This window comes from Triticum dicoccoides, chromosome 2A, assembly GCF_002162155.2.
Source record: "Triticum dicoccoides isolate Atlit2015 ecotype Zavitan chromosome 2A, WEW_v2.0, whole genome shotgun sequence".
Taxonomy (NCBI): domain Eukaryota; kingdom Viridiplantae; phylum Streptophyta; class Magnoliopsida; order Poales; family Poaceae; genus Triticum; species Triticum dicoccoides.
This window is the reverse complement of record NC_041382.1, coordinates 400,623,846-400,632,002: the sequence shown is the minus strand read 5'-3', so window position 1 is coordinate 400,632,002 and position 8,157 is coordinate 400,623,846.

Genomic DNA, 8,157 nt, shown 5'->3' with positions numbered 1-8,157 from the left:
TACAAATTACCTCATCACAAAACTATCTGTTACCGATAATTTCAGTGCTTGCAGAGAATACCTTACTAAAACTGCTTGTGATTTCCTTCTGCTCCTCATTGGGCTCGACACTCTTACTTATCGAAAGGACTATGATAGACCCCCTATCTTGTGGGTCATCAAGACTCTTTTCTGGTGCCGTTGCCGGGGAGTGAAGCGCCTTTGGTAAGGAAAAATTTATATAGTGTGATGAAATTTACTATCACTTGTTTACTATGGAAAATAATCCTTTGAGGGGCTTGTTCGAGGTATATTCACCCCAACGAGTAGAGCAAAGAATTGCTCCTCAACCTAATGAACCTATTGAAAATGTTTACTTTGAAATTCCTTCGGGTATGATAGAGAAACTGCTAGCTAATCCTTTTACAGGAGATGGAACATTACATCCCGATATGCACCTAATCTATGTGGATGAAGTTTGTGGATTATTTAAGCTTGCAGGTATGCCCGAAGATGTTATCAAGAAGAAGGTCTTCCCTTTATCTTTGAAGGGAAAGGCATTGACATGGTTTAGGCTATGTGATGATATTGGATCATGGAACTATAACCGATTGAAATTGGAATTTCATCAGAAGTTTTATCCTATGCATCTGGTTCATCCCGATCGCAATTATATCTATAGTTTTTGGCCTCACGAAGGAGAAAGTGTCACTCAAGCTTGGGGGAGGCTTAAGTCAATGTTATATTCATGCCCCAATCATGAGCTCTCAAGAGAAATTATTATTCCAAATTTTTATGCTCGGCTTTCTCTCAATAATCGCTCCATGCTCGATATTTCTTGTACTGGTTCTTTTATGATGAAGACTATTGAATTCAAATGTGATTTATTGGAAAGAATTAAACGCAACTCTGAAGATTGGGAACTCGATGAAGGTAAGGAGTAAGGTATAACGCCTAAGTTTGATTGTGTTAAATCTTTTATGGATACCGATGCTTTTCGTGAATTTAGCACTAAATATGGATTTGTCTCTGAGATAGTAGCTTCTTTCTGTGAATCATTTGCTACTCATGTTGATCTCCCTAAGGAGAAGTGGTTTAAATATCATCCTCCCATTGAAGTGAAAGTAGTTGAACCTATTAAAGTTGAAGAAAAGACTATCACTTATAATGTTGATCCTATTGTTCCTACCGCTTATATTGAGAAACCACCTTTCCCTGTTAGAATAAAGGATCATGCTAAAGCTTCAACTGTGGTTCGTAAGAGTAATGCCGGAACATCTACACCCTCTCAGCAAATTAAAGTTGAGCCTAGTATTGCTATGGTTAAAGATCTCTTGGTCGATAATATTGATGGGCATGTTATTTATTTCTGTAATGAAGATGCTAGAATTGCTAGACCCGATACTAAAAGTAAACATAGACCTGTTGTTGGCATGCCTATTGTTTCTGTTAAAATAGGAGATCACTGTTATCATGGTTTATGTGATATGGGTGCTAGTGCCAGTGCAATACCTCATTCCTTATATAAATAAATTATGCATGATATTGCACCTGCTGAGATAGAAGATATTGATGTTACAATTAAGCTTGCCAATAGGGATACTATTTCACCAATTGGGATTGTTAGGGATGTTGAAGCTTTGTGTGGGAAAGTTAAATATCCTACTGATTTTCTTGTTCTTGGTTCCCCACAAGATTACTTTTGTCCCATTATATTTGGTAGACCCTTCTTGAATACTGTTAATGCTAGGATAGATTGCGAAAAGGATATTGTTACTGTTGGTTTAGGGGAGTGTCTCATGATTTTAATTTTGCTAAATTTCGTAGACAACCCCATGATAAAGAATTGCCTAGTAAATATGAAATTATTTGTCTTGCTTGTATTGCCGTGCCTCCTAATGATCCTTTAGAACAATATTTGCTAGACCATGAGAATGATGTGTTTATGAATGAGAGAAGGGAAATAGATGAAATATTCTTTAAACAGGGACCTATATTGAAACACAACTTGCCTGTTGAAATTCTAGGGGATCCTCCTCCACCCAAGGGTGATCCCACATTTGAGCTTAAACCATTGCCTGATACTCTTAAATATGCTTATCTTGATGAAAAGAAGATATATCCTGTTATTATTAGCGCTAACCTTTCAGAGCAGGAAGAAGAGAAATTATTGAAAACTCTGAGGAAGCATCGTGCTGCTATTGGATATACTCTTGATGATCTTAAGGGCATTAGTCCCACTCTATGCCAGCACAAAATAAAACTGGAGAAAGACGCTAAACCGGTTGTTGATCACCAACGACAGTTAAATCCTAAGATGAAAGAAGTGGTAAGAAATGTAATACTAAAGCTTTTGGAGGCAGGTATAATTTATCCTGTTGCTGATAGTCAGTGGGTAAGTCCTGTCCATTGTGTCCCTAAGAAGGGAGGTATTACTGTTGTTCCCAATGATAAAGATGAATTGATCCCACAAAGAATTGTTATAGGATATAGAATGGTAATTGATTTCCACAAATTAAATAAAGCTACTAGAAAGGATCATTACCGTTTACCTTTTATTGATCAAATGCTAGAAATATTATCCAAACATACACATTTTTGCTTTCTAGATGGTTATTCTTGTTTCGCTCAAATACCTGTGTCAAAAGAAGATCAGGATAAGACCACTTTTACTTGCCCTTTCAGTACCTTTGCTTATAGACGTATGCCTTTTGGTTTATGTAATGCACCTTCTACCTTTCAAAGATGTATGACTGCTATATTCTCTGACTTTTGTGAAAAGATTGTTGAGGTTTTCATGATTGATTTCTCCGTGTATGGAACTTCTTTTGATGATTGCTTAAGCAACCTTGAGCGTGTCTTGCAGAGATGTGAAGAAACTAATCTTGTCTTGAATTGGGAGAAGTGCCACTTTATGGTTAACGAAGGCATTGTCTTGTGGCATAAGATTTCTAAAACAGGTATTGAAGTTGATAAAGCTAAAGTTGACGCTATTGAAAAGATGCAATGTCCCAAGGACATCAAAGGTATAAGAAGTTTCCTTGGTCATGATGGTTTTTATAGGAGGTTCATCAAAGACTTCTATAAAATCTCTAGGCCTCTGACTAATCTCTTACGAAAAGATGTTCATTGTGTGTTTGATGATGATTGTGTAGAAGCATTTGAAATACTTAAGAAAGCCTTAATTTCTGCACCTATTGTTCAGCCACCTGATTGGAATTTACCATTTGAAATTCTGTGTGATGCTAGTGATTTTGCTGTAGGTGTTGTTCTAGGGCAAAGAGTTGATAAGAAATTAAATGTTATCCAATATGCTAGTAAAACTCTAGACAGTGCCCACAGAAATTATGCTACTACTGAGAAAGAATTTTTAGCAGTTGTATTTGCTTGTGATAAGTTCAACCTTATATTGTTGATTCTAAAGTGACTGTTCACACTGATCATGCTGCTATTAAATATCTTATGGAAAAGAAAGATGCTAAACCTAGACTTATTAGATGGGTTCTCTTGCTACAAGAATTTGATTTGCATATTATTGATAGAAAGGGAGCCGAGAACCCCATTGCAGACAACTTGTCTATGTTAGAAAATGTTCTTGATGACCCACTACCTATTGATGATAGCTTTCTGGATGAACAATTAGCTGTCAGAAATGCTTCTCATACTGCTCCATGATATGTTGATTATGCTAATTACATTGTTGCTAAATTTATACCACCTAGTTTCACATACCAACAAAATAAAAAATTCTTCTATGATTGAAGGCATTACTTTTGGGATGACCCACACCTTTATAAAGAAGGAGTAGGTGGTGTTATTAGACGTTGTTTACCTGAGCATGAACAGGAGCAGATCCTACACAAGTGTCACTCCGAGGCTTACGGAGGACACCATGATGGAGATAGAACTACACATAAGGTATTGCAATCCAGTTTTTATTGGCCTACTCTCTTCAAAGATGCTCGTAAGTTTGCCTTGTCTTGTGATGAATGTCAAAGAATTGTTAATATTAGTAGACATCAAGAAATGCCTATGAATTATGCACTTGTTATTGAACCATTTGACGTTTGGGGCTTTGATTATATGGGACCTTTTCCTTCCTCAAATGGGTATACACATATTTTAGTTGCTGTTGATTACGTTACTAAGTGGGTAGAAGCTATTCCAACTAGTAGTGCTGATCATAACACCTCTATTAAGATGCTTAAAGAAGTTATTTTTCTGAGGTTTGGAGTCCCTAGATATTTACACTACAAAAAAATACACTTCCGTGATGATACGTTTTTGTCACAGTAGGTCACTTTTTTTGTCATGCATGTACATCCATGACGATTTTATGACAGAATCAAGATAGTCATACCTGTGCTGTCGTAGAAGTGTTCCATGACATTACCAAAATTATCATCACGAAAGTGTCCACTTCCATGACGATAAATCGCGCGTCACAGAAGTGCTTTCATCAAGGGTGACCGACACGTGGCATCCACCGTAATGGAATGCCGTTAAGCTATCGGGTCGGGTTTTGGATCCGATAACCCGTTAACAGCCTCGACCAATGGGGATTTTCCACGTGTAAAATCATCATTGGCTGGAGGAAACACGTGTTGGCTCATCGTTGGGACAGATGTCATCCACTCATTGGACAGAAGGCGCCTATGATACGTCGACATGTGGCACGGCCCAACAGAGGCCCATTCCTATGAAAAGGCCGGCCCATTTGACTTGGTCAAAAGGTGGCGGGCCGGCCCATGGAAAGCCTGTTAATGGCCTGTTCGCATATAGCCCATTTACAACGCACTAATCCAAGGCCCGTTACGCCCTATCCGAATTAGGCCCAGTAGCATCATCTGGGCCATCCAATATGATTCCAGCCCATTTTCACTTCTGGCCCATGTATGGCCCATGACATCTTTCAGCCCATATGAGGCCCTTTGTAACTCTTGGCCTATTAATGGCCCGTGGTGAAACTGGCCCGTAATGAACAGTGTATCACTTTACACCCATTAACGGCCCGTGGTGAAGCTGGCCCGTAATGAACAATGTATCACCTTATACCCATTAACGGCCCGTTATTCTGTTGGTCCGTTTCCAGCCCATGTTATCTTTCGGCCTTCTCAGAGCCCATTTATTCTTGGGCTCATTTCCAACATTCGTTTACTTATGGCCCGTCACTGTCATTTTCTGCTTGTGGGCCAAATTCAGCCCGTGGTTACAGTCGACCCGTTAATACGTTGGGCCATTTTCATAGCATCATCAAATACGGCCTATTAAGGATGGCCCGTTATGGTCAGCCCATGAACGGATGATTCCAACTCTAGCCCGTTTATGACCATAATGCGGTCTGTTTGGCTCATGTTTGGCCAATCGATCATACGGCCCGTATAAGGCCCATTGATGATACGACCCGCAGAAGGCCCATTGTTTCTATGGCCCATAGAAGGCCCATTGTTTCTATGGCGCGTAGAAGGCCCACTGTTTCTATGGCCCGTAGGAGGCCAAGTGTCACTACAGTAAATATTAGCCCATGGTTATTGTGGCCTAGTTTTCAAAAATAGGTTATTGCAGCCACTAGCAAACCGCGGAAAAAGAACTGCAATGACTACAAGCAAACAAATAAACAAGACAACAAGGAAATAAATAAGCAAGCAACTAACGCTAGGCTATCACGGCTATTACACATATTACATCCACTGGGCATCCAAGTTCGCCACCAGTGCAAATATAGGGAACAAAGCAGCATATCATATACACTGGTTGTCAAAGTTGGCGACCAGCGCAAATAAATGCTGCAGCAAAACAAATCCAGAACCGAAACCACTTCAGAAGATCTCAAGAAACAATATCCTGGGTTCCCATAATGCTGGCAAGATGCTCAGCAAGCTTATTAACTTTCTCTTGTTTGGCGCTTAAATCCTCCAGCGCTTGCTGTTGCACCAGGAAATATGCATCTGAATTCTGCAGGGACTTCCTCAGTCCTTCAGCTTCCTGTCGCAGCACATCTGATTGATGTCTTTCAACTTGAAGTTGAGACTCAAGAAGATGAACTGATTCAGGCAGTGAGTTCGAAGAGCTTGTGCCAGCAGTAGTGGCCAGTAACTCGAACACTACATCAAGATATGACTTTTGGGTTCTCTCACTGTCGTCAAGATAGTTTTCATCAGCTTTCTTGGAGACCAACAGGGATGTCTCACTATCTTGAACCTTATCTGCATTACTTCCTTTACCATTGGATAACACAGTACTGTTCTCCAATATTTTGTCCGCATTCTAAAAGAGAAACAATCAGACACATCACACATTTACCATGTTGTATATGAAACTCATTTTGGTAAATGAGTTCAGTAGTAAAGTGGACAGGATAACAGCATGAAACAAACATATATCTATGTACCATGGTCACTTTATGGTCTATATCATTCTAGTTTTTGTTGCCAAATCAAGATAGATACACAGTTCAAATAATATTTGTTCAAGACAAAGCAGAATAGACAGAATATAAGCGTGGGAAACTATAGAGCAATAACAACACTTGTAATGTGCATGACATGAGAACATAACTGTTTATTCAATTGAAACGGAAATCAACATAGAGCAGGTTACAACAGCAAACCAGTTAAAGAAACAGGTTTAAAACATACCTATTGCACCATTGGAGTTTCAATTCCATCCTTCAAATTTGAAAATAGTTGGTATGAGTAAATACAGTAATGCAAGAGCAAAGGAGTATGAACCGTAGCTACAAAACCTGACCCGAGAAAAAATCTTCTTCTCCTTTAAGCATTGAGTTGGGATTCGGAGTGGTGGTCCTCGTGCTTTGGGCACTACAGTTCCCTTACTAACTGCTCATGTTTGGGTGCTCTGTGGTGGAGATGGTGCTGTGTCAACTAGAACTGGGTTACTATCTGGCGGGGTTGGGGTTAGAAGGGGTGTAGCTGGTTCTCTGTCCAACTAGGTAGGGGTACAATCTGTGAGAGTCTGGGTTATGTGTGGTGGATCTGGTCCTTGGGTAGGTACAACCATGGTTCTATCTGCATCAACTGGTAGCACTATCTTTTCTGAAGACCGTGTTGTTACTCCCTTAGATACTGCCATCACCCTCTCCAATTCAAATGGCTGATAAACAATAAAAGTAATTGAAAGTATAGACATTGTATGATAGACAGGTGCAATGGATAGTGGGGAATAAAAGAGGGCTTGAAATAATTCATATTTATGTTGTCTAACCAAACAGGATAGCATGACACAATTTCACATATATGATGGCTAACTAAACAGGATAGCATGACACAATTTCACATTATGATGGCTAACTAAAAAAGATGGAAAGCCATAGTTCAAAATATGAGACTATGTAAACAGGATGACATGATATAACTATATAATGTGTTTATTAAATAGGTTGGCATGCCATAATTCACATACATTCACGGATAGAATGCCATAATTCAAAATATGATGACTGTAAACACTAAACAGGATGAGATGATATAACTATATGATTTCTTTATTAAATGGGTTGCCATGCCATAATTCAGATAGATGATGTGTATGTACTATGTAAACATGATGGCATGATATAATTCAAATATATGATTTATATAGTAAGCAAGTAAGCAGATGGCAATCCATATGATGTAAAAACTAAGCAATGCAAGACAACATGCATGGCATGGGTAATATAATCCTGCCAAGTTTGAGCATAGACCTCAGGGGGGAAATAGGACTGGTCATCAGTCTCTGAATCCTCCTCTGAGGAGCTCTCTGTAACCAGCAAGATGTCTGCTTCAGCAGGTAGCATTGTCTGCTCTGAATACCTTGTTTTCACTCTAGATACTTCCATCACCGCTTCAAATGGCTGATGCATAGGAAGAGTAGTTGAATATACAAATGTTGTCGACAAATGGAACACGTAATACAAAAAAAATGATAGCATGATATAATTCACATACATGATGATTGGCTAAACAGCATGGCATTGCATAATTCACATATATAATGCCTTTGCAACAAGATAGCATTGTATATTTCACATATATAATGTCTTGCAACAAGATGGCAATGCATTATTCACATATATGGTAATTAGACACTGAACAGGTGGCATTCACACAAAGCATGTCTAAACTAATCAAATGACACAGCAATGCGAGACACCATACGCACGATATGAGCAACATA